Source organism: Cygnus olor, chromosome 3 (assembly GCF_009769625.2).
Source record: "Cygnus olor isolate bCygOlo1 chromosome 3, bCygOlo1.pri.v2, whole genome shotgun sequence".
NCBI classification, from domain to species: domain Eukaryota; kingdom Metazoa; phylum Chordata; class Aves; order Anseriformes; family Anatidae; genus Cygnus; species Cygnus olor.
Window position 1 is genome coordinate 111554845 of NC_049171.1, and position 13466 is coordinate 111568310.

Genomic DNA, 13466 nt, shown 5'->3' on the forward strand with positions numbered 1-13466 from the left:
TTAGTTTCATCGATCACCACTTCAGCACTAGAAAGTAAAAATTCAATACTGTTTGCGTACTGGCATGTATTATGCTGTCAGTCTGTATACAAATGATGGCTTAGAAAACAACACAGAGAGACACAGTACAGAGTAGTATGGTAGCTATCAAATTCTATTTTTTTTCTTCTTATCCATTTTTGGAACGGGAAATTGTTGAGATACACTGCCCTTGGTAAACCTCCAGATTTTAGTGACATCCACTGCACAAAAGAAAAGCCACAAATGCACAATGATATCTGACAGAGCATAACAAAAATAGAAAATTTACTTTATTCTCCCCACAGCCCATGCACATGCACCCACAGATTCTGTGTGCTCCACCAAGGAAGAGCTTCCTCCTGTGCAATATATTTGTTTCCAAGGAGGAAAACTTCACTACTGATCAGCTGCATATGTTAAACAAGCCAACCTGTACTTTGCAGGATGTACAATATACAAACTTTTTTTTGGCCTTCTTATATAAACCACATTCTATGCGGTAGTCGTGAACTGTGTAAAGGGATGTTCTAGGTCGTCTTATACTTGTGCTCTCACTTTCCATGTAATATTTAAAACAAACAAAAAGATACTGCTACTTGAACAAGGTCAGAGAGGTCTTCAGATGGTCTATTTCTGCAGCTTGCCTCTGGCTCCACGTTGCTTTGCAAATCAGATGCTAGATATATTTTGATTAGTTTGTACTTTAATGGATCATGTACAAAGAGTCCACCCTTCACATCAGAGCCATTAATTTCTTCTGGAGTCTGATGGAAAAAACAGGTAGAGGGTTGTGTTTGTGTCTGCGTGCACGCCAGCATATGCATGTGTGCTGATTGAAAAGTGATGGATTATTTTCATGTGGTAAGAAACACAATGTTTTCTTTAGCACAGCAGGATATTCTGTTTGCAAGGTCTAACAGTGAAATATTATGCATATCTGCAGCTGGCCCACTGCCAAAAACCAAACAGCAGAAATCAGAAGAGATTTTGAATCTGAATCTTAAGAAACCAGTACAGCCCTACAAAGCAACTAATGAGCCATTCAAAACAGAAAAGCATTTGTACTAATATATGATTGCTGTCATATATGTCAGCATTTAACAAAATAGTAAATAATTATTCATTTAAATGTTACCTTGAACTTCAATTTAAAATATAAATATATTTTCAATGTCTTTTACCTCTGTGCTGATACAGGTTAATTTACTTTAGGTCATGATAAATAAAGTGAAATATTTCCCAAGCTCAAAGAAGCAATCACTTAAGGAGCAGGTACAATTAAAAACAAAACAAATAGCATAACCTCAAAACATGAGTGTATGAGAAATATAACACACCAACCAAGAATTTACCAGCCCAGAAAGCCAAACAGCAAAACGTTCTGACATGCTTCATTCCATTCCTAGGAAAGAGGACGCAGATGTGCGCGACATTCAACCGAAGGGATCGGGTCTGGGGTACAGCCAGCCACTGCTGAAGCTGGCTGGATTTTTGCCACTCGTTTCACCTGTGGACGACTCAAGCAGTCCCCTTTAGAAATCGGATTTTGAGGCCTTTTTATGGTCCAATTAAATAGTATGGGAAAATTACCAGAGTAGAGTCAACACTCTGATCCTTACATATGTAATTCCTATGAAAAGGCAAAAAGCAGCTCACGTGAGTACGGTGAACAGGGATTCCACAACACGCATAGTCACTTCTGGCTGGGGTCTTACATCTTATATGAGAAATTTGCAAAAATCCTTTTAATTCCAGGCTACTCTCTTCCAGCATGGGATCTAGTAAAGCCCAACAGTTTCAGTGTGCTCTTTAGTACAATCTCACTGGTTTGTAAGAGACAAGAATATTATTGAATACTTCTCTTTAATTTGTCATAAGGTTGAGGATTGATTATCACCATTCTGGTGGCCACTATAAGGAAAAACGACTCCTCCCTTGGTAAGCCTTCTTTCATTTGCGTGCAGTCCTTCCTTAATTTACTGCACTTGACTAATTATTAGATAGCATCAGATTGCGTGTGTAAATGTGCATGTATGTGTGTGTGCAAACATGTGATTATGTTATTTACCGATTAGCCTGCCCTTCTGGTAAATCTCACTCAAGACATAAGCTCGAATGGCGCATCTTTATTTCCACCGTATCCCTTTTATCACTACATCTTCACATTGGGTTTCAGAAAATGCTTCCAGTACTAGACAGTTTATTAAAAACAGGCTAGCAGTTTTATCAACATGGTTAATATTCTAAAAGCAACAGATTTAGTGTCAGGACACAATCAACATTTGGATTGTTAATATGGAAACTATGGCGTTTTGAAAAAGGAAAACCTGAGAACTCTGGATATGCATTTAATAAACTTCTAAAGTAAAGCATGTCTATTTTTATCATTCAGTTTTTAAAAAGCAAGAACAAAGCCTACTAGAAATTTCGAAACCTAAGACACTAAGATTTTTGAATGCTTTTGAATATAGAGCTCATCATTTACCTTGTTGCATTTCTTTTGACATGTTCGCTCAGGGTCTGTATTTTGAAATCATTAAGAACCATTTTGAAATGATAACTAATCCTGCCCAAAATAAAGGTTTCAGCAAAAGATGAGTTGCCATATTCCTCTGACAGCATACATCGCTACAAGGAATTTACTGCCTAAGTTTCCACTAAAGATTTTCATTGTCATATTTCGATACACATAAGTTGACTGGCATATCTTTTTGAAACCTTTTTAGTTTTTCCAAACGTAACTAGCATATAAAATAACCATAATATGTATTATGGGAAAGCAGCACAGTGATATAAAAGACTTCCATACTAAGAGCAGACGGAAAATGGTAGTTATTATTAATTTAGAAAAACAAAAGAGCTACCCAGCATTTCAGTAATGTGGCAAGTTGTGTGCTATTGAGGGAAAGAGGATTTTATAATTGGATTTTAGAGTAATTTAGGAGACGAGATAAGCTGTAATGGTTGCATATTAGAGGTTAAAACTACAGCAGAAACTCATAACGTAAGGGTTCATTGCACTGAGGAAAACAGAACAAAGGAAAGCAATGCAGGAGCAGCCTGGCGTAGGTGGCAACAAGGTGAGTATGGGCTGTGGGAAAATGAGGGTTATTTCCATTAACAATGCTTCAAACAGGTAATAAGCAGCATTTATTCCCTTCAAGAGTGGTTTCTTAAAAAAATAATTGAAAACAAGACAAAAGAAAACATTTATATACAAAAAAGGGTAGGGATGATACTTCCTCGTCTGCGCAGCCAGGAACGTCTTGTGTTTTTTTTTTTAGGATGGGAAGGACAGCAACCATTTGTATCTTTATCAGTAATAATAGTTACAAAAAAAACACAATGTCCCCAACACAGACACACCATGAACCTTTTGCAGAAGGAACCAGCAAAATTTTAGGGCACAGCAGCTCCAGAGAAGGGGGGTGTCTCTCGCTTCTAATTCTCCCCTGAGCAAATGCAGACTCATCAGGAGACAGAGTCCTCTCTCTCCCTGGGGGCCTCTCACCCCCGCAGCTCCCACCAGCTCCACGCGCTCTGCTGCTGCTTCCTTCACCTTCTCGAAGGCTGCAACTCTACCCCCATCCTGACTCTCAAAAAAAACCTGAGCTGAGCCAATCTCTGCAGTCCCCCTCACTCTGGGCATGGCTGGAGCACACAAGTGACACAGGCAGCACTTCGCAGCAGCAAGGAAGGAGAGGAGGAGGAGAGGAGGGCAGCAACAAAGGCTGGGCCAGCAAAGCCACGCAAAGCAGAGGCCGAGACAAGCATTGAGGATCTGTGGCTCAGCTGCAGCATCTAACAATTCTCCATCAGGCATGTTCTGCAACATGACTGCAGTGCCAGCACACGAAGAGGCCCACCAGTTGTGGTATCGAGACAGATCACAAACCACATGTCCTCTAAGACCTCTCTGGGCACATTACAAAGACACTTAAGCTCCCTGAACCATGTGACAAAGAACAAAATCTCACACTAATAATCCTTTCTGGGACTGCTGTCTGTCTCCATGCAGTCTTTGAGAAGAAAGTCTGGTTGATGCAGTGCCTAGCAAGACAGACACTTGATTTAAGCTGGCGTGCCTGGGTGCAATACAAGCAAAGAGCAGAGTGTGTTGTTGTTGTTGTTTTTCCTTTCTCTAATATAAGCAGCTACATTCTGCACTCTGCAGTGTGTTGGCTCAGCAGCCAAGTCCTGTTATTTTGCTGGGGAGGGGAGAGAGAGACATTGTCCAGCATTTTTGCAGCCACAGAAAGGTAGCAGAATGCCCCTTTTCTGTTTCCATCCCCAGACAAATTCAGCAGGAGAACGCAACAGAGTGGCGTGACGAAGTTCCCAGCAACGACAAGTGAGCAGAGCCTCACGATCAGTTCGCTTTATATTAAATGAAAGCCAGGCCTCGGATTTTTCAAAACCAGGTGTTGAATTTTTGTGGGACTTCACCACTATTGAAATATTTTATGTTTGCCAGCTGCCAGTCTCTGTTTGGAAAGCACAGCTTCCTCACTTAGCAATGCAACTCCATAGGCATAGCAAATTATGTACACGTTTGTCAAGCAGCTTTGACAAAAAAAGATGTATTTCATGCCAAGAAATGTGAACACTTCCAAAAATACAGTAGGTTATAGGAAGACAACGATTTTCCCTCCTGTTCGCCTTCCAAGGATTTAGCTAGGGAATGTTCACCTGAGCAATCTAAAATCTCAACCTACAGAAAATACAGAAAAAAAAAAAAAAAAAAAAAAAAGGTACATTATTCTGCGCAGTGCATTCACATGTCATGGCTTCTCCCAGCAAACAGAGCACCATCCCTCTACACCAGGGTAAATAACCCAAGCCTTCAGGAAGCAAAATCTGTTTAGAGAGCGTGTGCTCGCTCTCGCTGTCCTTCTAATGAAGGAGACTTCAAAGTTGGCCGCCTCGGTAGTTACCAGTGCTTGGCTACCCCCTGCTGGGCTGCTGGGTCTCCGAGCCTCATGTGCCAGCCGGCAGCACCAGCAAAGCGCCCCGCACGCAGCGCCTTCGTCGCTCTGATCAGCTCCCTAAATCAAACTTGTCTCGGAGTCTTCGCTCCTGCTCCGTACTGAAAAACCATGCAGCCTGGTCAGCTGAGATTAAGGGAAAGCTTGGTTATCGCGCCACAAGTCTCCATTGTTGATATTCTTTGTGGATTTCTCAGAGATTTCCCCCAAACTCTAAGTCAGAACAAAATTCAAAGAAACCGGGATATGTTGATGTGCCAGTAGCCACATTCAAGGAGCAACCAAGCCCCCAAACACACGTAACACACACGTGCAGAAAGCCAAATGCTTTCCTAGCAAGTTTAAACCCTGAGGCAGCAAATTTAGTTTCTAATTCTACGTAAATCAGCTGAACACGTCTTAAATATTTGCTCAGAGTTTGCTTTAAAAAGCATTCCTCAAATACAATTCAGGATAGAAATTCCCAGTATGAAACCCTTATTTATGTATTCTGGGGATAAATTAAAGCAGGGAAATGTGCTGCAAGATGTGTTCAAACATCTAATATTTCCTGTAAACCAAAAATATTGAAGAAAAAGTCACAAGAAAAAGATGAGATGTTTTATGCTATAACACAGCTGTATGAAACAAATTCCAGAAACATGTAAAATTAAATTGGATTTCAGGGGTGTGTGTGTGTGATGGGGTTAAGTTTACTGGTAATTCAAATGCTTTTCTCCAAGTTGCAAAATGTTGTGCCTGACACATTTTTTTCATTCTGTTTATTTTTGCAGACAACGCAGAAAGAAATTGACATTTGAACTATATAAACAGGGGCTGCATATGCCGCGGAGGGCTCTTGCTCAGCCAGTTACTGCTCCTCTGTAGCAGAAGGGCAAAAAAAATACGCAAAAACTTCATCCCATCAAACATTTAGTAGCGTCGCATAAATATTAAAATTGTATTTACCAACACATTAATAAAAGGCTGAATTAGACTCTAAGCTCTTTGATTTTTAGATGTTGGTAAGATTGTCACCCTTTGTTCCTTTATCTAAATACAGCGTGTGTAGCAAACAAACATTTCCCTTGTGTTAGCAGAGGAAAAGGGAAGAAGTTTTCATTAAATGCAGTTGTAAAGGGATCGTATTACTGGATGGGAGTCACCTCTCTCCTCTCAACTTTTGTCCTTTACGCCGCCTGTCCTCTGCAAGAGAGAAGGGGCAGCGGCAGGCTTTGGGGAGGGAGTGGGACAGGATACCTCCCTCGCCTGTCTGTTAGTCAGCAGGGGCCGTCAGCTCCAGGGGACGGGTTATAAGCCGCAGTTCTCAAAATCCAGACAACCACTCTATTTTGTCTCCTATATTTAGATCCTGGCTTGCTCTCGGGACACGTAACCTTTTCAAAGTTTCACTCCTGAAAGGACTGAAGTGCAAAAAAACAGCGTTTCAAAGCTACAGGCCAACAAGGAAGAGAGGGATACAATCCTTCTACTGCCACTCCTGACAGAAAGCCTTTGCTTTACCCAAAATGTTTTTAGCCTCTACTATGGCCTTGCTCACAATTTATTTAAAAGCAGGAGGCACTTGTTGAAAAGCTGGGCTAAGCACTATTGCTAATTCGGTAAGGTTTCCACATAGCTCCAAACCCAAGCTTCATCCCTGTTGTTTCCCATTGATGGAAAATGAAAAGCCCTGGGGAATCATTCAGCAACTACATAAGGCTGGTGCCTAGCCTGAAAGCGGGTGGGTGGAGAACATGCCTTGTTCCCCCAAGGCTGGGGACCAGGCAGGATGACTGGATGAAACCCTTGCTCACTGGTGCCAGCTCCTCCATCTCGTCTGTCCCAGCTCCCAGGTGGAAACATCCTGTGTGCTCAGGGATAACCCCGGCTTCATCCCTGGGCTTCCCTCCAATGGAAATGGGGGCACGGGAGGGGAAGGTTGCAGGGGATGGGGGAGAGTGCCTGGATCTCATCCCAGCAGGAAGCCAGAAGCAGACAGGGATGCACATCCGGAGCTCAAAGCCAGAAAACAGTTGCAAGTCACACAGTTTATGTATAGTCCTTCGGCCTGGACCCAGCCTGGTCTTCTTCATGACAGATCATCTTCACACCCACATTCCTCTTCCATGAGGTACTTCCAGTCCTCCCCCAGCTTCTTCACTCATGGCTCTTCCCAGCTTTCTGTCAGGACTCTTAATGGCCCAGTGCTGGGTTTCAAAGATGCCACATGTGGATAACTATCCATGCACAGACCTTTCCTACAGCTGGGTAAACTCTCACTAATGTCGCCTCTAACCTTAGTTAGTCCTCTGCTAGTCTTTGCAGAGTTCCTTCTCAGCTTCCGTCCTCACACTCTTGCAGACATCATTTCTGGAAGATGCTAAACTCTCCAATCTGCCAAGCACTGCGTAGCCATCTCATGTACTTAGGTTCCTAGGTTCTCCAATCAAGTATCACTGCATTGTAAGGTATGTCTGTGTTAAAACGCACAAGCTGCATTTCCTCACTGTCCTCCTTGTGAGATGTGGGGAAAGAAATGACTAGGCAATTGGGGAGAAATGGGAGAATTCCAGGTATTGAGAATTATCACTCCTCCACACAGAGGTAATTTTCAGCTACAGATGTGAGTAGAGGAAGAATACAAAAGGTATGCAGAATATATTGGAGATGAAGAAAGTGAAAAAGAGGGAGAAGCTAGAACAAGAACTGGCTATGTTGGATAAGGCAGTAGGCTCAAGTATTTTAGGTCCAGGAGATTTCAGTTCAAACTGTGAATGATTCAGCCTGTAGTATCAGTAAATCAGCAGCAATAGCAGAACAGATCTCTAAATACAAAGGATGTGTCTGAGGGAAGTTGCTGCTATTCCTCTGCTCTCACTAATGTGTCTCAGCATGAATCATGATAGATATCGCCACAGTTCCCAGCAAAATCAATGACTCGCGGTGACATGATTCATTTCTGGTTCTAACATCTGGCTAGAATTTTACGCATACAAAGCCTGTGATTTGTACAAACAATTACTTTAGAGGAACAAAAATCTTTGCAATTCACCATGTCATAACCAAACCATCTGTCCAGCAGGCCACTACGGGACCATGCAGATGGAACAGAAAGCAGAAGGTGGCCCATTTTGTCCAGTATGCTTGGTTCAAGATATCTGCTTTGGTCTTGTATCACCGCTAACAGGAGTCCATTCACGTTACATTGCAAGTCCATCAGAGACTCTGCAGGACAAAATTGTTCTGCTACCAACTGATTAATATCCACACTTTAACTACCCAAACTGTACGCAAAAGAGTCATTCAAGCTTTGCCTACCCTACAAACCAAAGAAAATTAAGACAGCTGATTAAAAGAAAAAGGGGGTAGGGGGGATGGATTAGAACTGTAAGCCTGCCTTTACAAGCATTACTAATAACATTCCTTCATTTCTCAGAAAATTGGAAGCGTTGGATATATGAAATCACTGTTTCTCTCAGCCATGGAGAAGGCAAATCCCAGAATATACATACTTGAGTCAAATCAAAAGCGTTTAGATCCTATCACAAGTTCAGTTCTTTACATGAATATGAGTAACTCAGTGTACATACAACATTCTTGCCAGAGCAAATTAATGTTGAAAGCTGAGACATGAGAAACACCTTCCTTAGCCAAGCTGCAACTACCCTTGCCTAGAGCATACAGTATGTGGCATTTAAAAGGGTCTGCCCTGCAGAGTGAGCTTTGCTGGATTGCGTCATGTTCGCGGAGAAAACAAAAAGATGAATGGGCAGCAACACAAACATATCCCTTGCTGAGAAGGCCTTTTAGATAACATGTACTATGTCATTTTGGTACCCCTCACTTGGCAAAACACAGGCTTAAAAATACATTCTGTTTAAGATAACAGTTTGTCCTCAGACAGTTTTAGCATCAATCAAAGAAATGCAGAAAACAGTGACCTTAATTAAAAGGTCATTTACATTATTTCTCCTGCCCTTAAAGCAGGACGAGCTGCACCGTGTTATTTCTGACAGATATTTGTATAAGCTGCTCTTCAAAATCCTCAGTATGGATTCAGCAATATGCCCAGACAATTTGTTACACCACGGAGCTGTGTCTGCACTCTGTAGAGCATCTCACTTTGGCTATGAAAAGACTCAAAAAGGCTTAGGGGCTAGTATAACAGCAAGAGTAGGAAAGGTCAAATAAGACCGTCCTAGTTGGGCAAAACAAAAGAGTATTCGTTATTTAATAATTACGTTATGAAAGCAACCGCAGCCCCTGGGGTTGGCTCCATGCTCCGCTGTGCAGAGCTCTGCCCAGTGACAGAACTTCAGGTGCACAGCACAGCCACGTGAAGAGATGTTTATCCGAGCTGATATAAAAGCAGCACCTACCTTCTCTCCACAGCCCCTTCGATGCTCACAGGGAAGCATATGAACAATGTGTATAATAACCACCTGCATTCGTGGGTGCTGACCAACAGCCGGGCTCCTGTGCAGAGAGCAGAGGTTGCTGCACACGCAGCTGGCGCCTGAACAGAGGGACTGCCTGCACTGCCTGGGTTTTTAGCTCAGGTACTAGGAAAAATTGGGATAACTTCCATAAGGGTGACCAAATTCAGCAACAAACATGATCTGAGGGACTTTGTTCTTAACTTTCTACATATTTGTAAATTTAAGAGGTCCTTTTATATGTAAAGTAGTGTAGTGTTATTGGCACAAAACAACTGGTTAAGAAGGTGTAAGACCTCAAAGAGGAGTTGGTAATGGTGAGCCACCAGAAAGAGGTACTTCGTTTTGACAGTGGCGGTGGCACATCACTCACCAGAAGAGCAACTGAAGTCACATGTAAAAATCAGGAAATACCCTTGTTTCCCTACTACCTAATAGCACACTGGCTGGCACATGAGCAAAGCCGCCAAGAGCAATGTGTTGTCCGATGTCATTTTCATCTTCCAAAATGACTTAGTTTGACTTTTAATGCCACTCGCAATTTATTTCACGATGTGCACAAAGGTTTAAATGAACAGCACCCTCTCTCTAAGGCATGCAACTGATAGTAAAACAGGCTCCAACTGCCCAAGTACGGAGGCTTGGCTGTGGAGCTCAAGCATCCAGGTTGTGAGATGGTATTTCCAAAAGGACTGTCCTTCATAAAGCAGAGATGTTATGCTGACAATACCACTAGCAAGCACAGCAGGCACAATTACTAACGGGACAGCACTTTTTTTATATACCCATGCACACACCCTGAAAAATCTTTTCCTCTTTTTCTCCTTTTTAAACTTAGATCCCTGCAATTACGAAAGCTTTCCTATTGACATAGTAACACAAGAGTACACTCTTACTTACACTTTTTCCATGAAGCAGATGTCTTTTCTTGTGAGAACTGGCATATTTTTACCCTTAGAATGATCTCTGCTTTTATATGCCTAATTAAATTTTAGCGGTCCCTTGCTTAAATAAAGATTTATTAGCTGTTAAAATTGTAGCATAATTCTTCTGCCACCTACACGCTATCCCTTAACATATTTACAAGCAGACTGGCTTATCCACTATATAAAAGGTGGATGATTTAATGTTATGTTATTGGTGTCAATTACTAAAATTCAGCCTCACAATAGAGCTTTCTGAAGATACTACTACTTAACTCTGGAACTGTCAAAACACTCCAAGAAAGAGAAGCTGTGAGTTTTAGAGCTCAAGTACTTGAAACAGTTGAACTAATAGCAGCAATCAGCAGATTTCAGCCCCACAGTCGGACTCTTCCACAGACATGATATGAGCTAAAGTGTCATCAAATGGAGAAAGAATTGAGAGAATTATTTAAAGGAACTGAAATATGCATTGTCAGAAATACCTACTTACACAGTCTCTCATTTCTCTTTGTGCATGAGAAAGACAATGTATGTAATATATTTGGCAAGTATATAACACATTTACTCACATAAATTTATATATTCTAACAGAAAGACAACAGTAACACAGCAAAGTGCAGTGCTTGCCAAACAATTGGAAATAACTTCTTTATAGTTATGGGTTGTTTTTTTGTTTGTTTGTTTTCTTTTTATTTTTTTTTAAAAGCTCGTTATTTATTTACCAGGATTAGAAGTTCAGTGCTTTGCTGGTCTTTCATTAGTTTTGCTTCATTAAAGTCCTGCTTGCTAACATATTTACATCACAAGGAATATCCTTTTCACTGAGCTATAAGTCCTTGCCTCTCTACCCCATAGACTGACATCTTTGCACCTTGTAAACACCACTACTACAAGCAATTGTGTTCCATGTGTTTGTCAGATTGCATCAGGAGCACTGAATTTCATCTTCCTGCTATAGTTTTAATACTGTTCAGGTACAACTAAAGCTTTTGATAATTTCAAATATACTTCAAGAGCAAGAGAGGAATCATTCTTCTCATTTCATCTCACCCTCCCAGGTCAGGATCTCTTTAAAAAGTCACAAAAAGCAAGCCACTCGAAAAACATGCAATATATTAATATCATACAGTTGGCCTCAAATAAATCAGCATACAAAATCCCCTCTTACTGAAATTTGTGACAGTAAACATCAGAAGCTGTAAAGTGAAGCTAATAGGAAACTGTCTTTTTGTGTAATTTGCATGCATGCGTACAAAGACACGCATGCACACACACACGGTGTCTTTAGCTTTGTGCTTTTCCACCTGTGCACTGCACATTCAGAGAGCAAACCACTACAGCTAAGATGTCACAAAACATAATGGAAAATCTGGAACAGACATGAGTGAAAAAGCCTAGAAAACCTCAGTTTTATATGAAATTTTTTTTTTGTACAGACATTATTCGTCTGCCTTGCACTCTTAATTATAGACACTGACTGATGATACTCCTATTTTTCATGCATATATTTCAACGTCTATGTGCCATTAACTGCATGTGCAGGATACTACATGCATATACAAAGGACATACATCTGAAGCCCTCTGCAGCCAACAGCGATGTGATGCACACCCTCCGCACCCAGTGCTGCTCTGCAGGCAGCTGGTGGAGAACGCACAGACCCATCCCACATGCTTGAAAGCAGAAAGCCCCGTCTGACTGAGAGGGTGGCCCACACCCCTGCCTCAGACCCAGGTTTATCTTCTGGAGTCAAGCTGGACACATCCTTTGGGATCTGAACTGACCTGACAGAACTTCTGGACACTTCTCTGGCGCTAAATCCAGCAGAGGACTCCCAGGGGCAGGGAAATCTAGTCAACACTGTTACTGACAATTATGAACACGTTGCAGTTTGGCTAGTTTGGGGAATGCAAAATTCCCAAATGAGAATGCATGGTAGAGATCTGAGGATATTTAGGTACTTGCAGTGCTACAGCTCACAGAGGACACATCACATTGAGCAACTCTTGGAAATTAGTCAAGTGAAAAGGGCTAAGTCATCTCCAATTCTGTTTTTGTTTTCTTTTTCTATTGTTAGGTATGGGTAACAGTATTGATTTCATATGCATACAAATATAACATGCAGATAAGTTATATCATCATCTACAAGAACACAATTGCATGTTTACCCAAAAGAGTCCGCTGGAATAATTGTTTCTATACAGAATTGTCCTTCGGTATGATCATGGCTGTCAGGCAGAAATATATTCCTCTATTTCCAAGCCTGGACAAAAATGTAATGGTAACTCTCTAACAACAGTTTCATCTTTTAATATCACTGCATATATTTCATCACCAAAGAGCTGATGTTTCAGATTACAAGAACACACAAAAGGAGAAAGTATCAAGGTAAAAGAGCAAATACTTTAATCCTTTTGTCCCTGCAAAATATTACTCTAATGGAAGACCCCTGCTGGCCAATGACCACACTGAGATTTTCATAGTACTCATCCAGTCTCTAAGAAATACTGTAGGAATTGTCACGAAGCCTTTTGAATAGTTCTCTTGTTTTTTGTTTTTTGAAAAACCCAAGCAATATCTTTAGCAAGGGGAACAGCCTGCCATACTTTCTAATGGCAGTTCCCAGATTTTCATTGTTTTCCTGCCTTTAGCATCCCACTAACATGATATACCTGTGTCAGCCCACAGCATTCACGACTGCAGTGCAGGTTGTCACATGCACATGTCAGCTGTAGCCATCCTGTCATCTCAGACTGCATACGTTCCTCTTCAGCTTGCTAGACTTATCCCTGCTTCTCCTAACAGTCATGGAAGCTATACAGCATCAGACTGGAGAAGGGTAAGGGTTGTCCTTGGGGAAAAAGAAAAAAAAAGCAAAACCATGCAAACAAAAAAGCACACCACTACCACCCAACATCCCGCATGCCCCACCCTATGAAAAAACACAGGCCTAAAAACACTCAAATTTGACAATGTGAATCAAGTGTAAATGTAAGGAGCCTTATTTCCCCACATCTGCAGCTGGCCTGTGTGGGTGGCTCTGAGAAGCATGAGGTTGTTCCTCCGGCTAGTCTGAGCAGGACAATAACCCTGGAGTAGAGCAGGGGCACACTGCA

At 41.6% G+C, this 13466-nt stretch overlaps 1 long non-coding RNA gene across 4 annotated transcripts in view; it reads right to left on the minus strand.

Annotated features, from left to right (window-relative positions):
• Nucleotides 1-13466, minus strand: part of LOC121068125 — a 187148-nt gene that overhangs the window by 139508 nt on the left and 34174 nt on the right. The window lies entirely within an intron of this gene.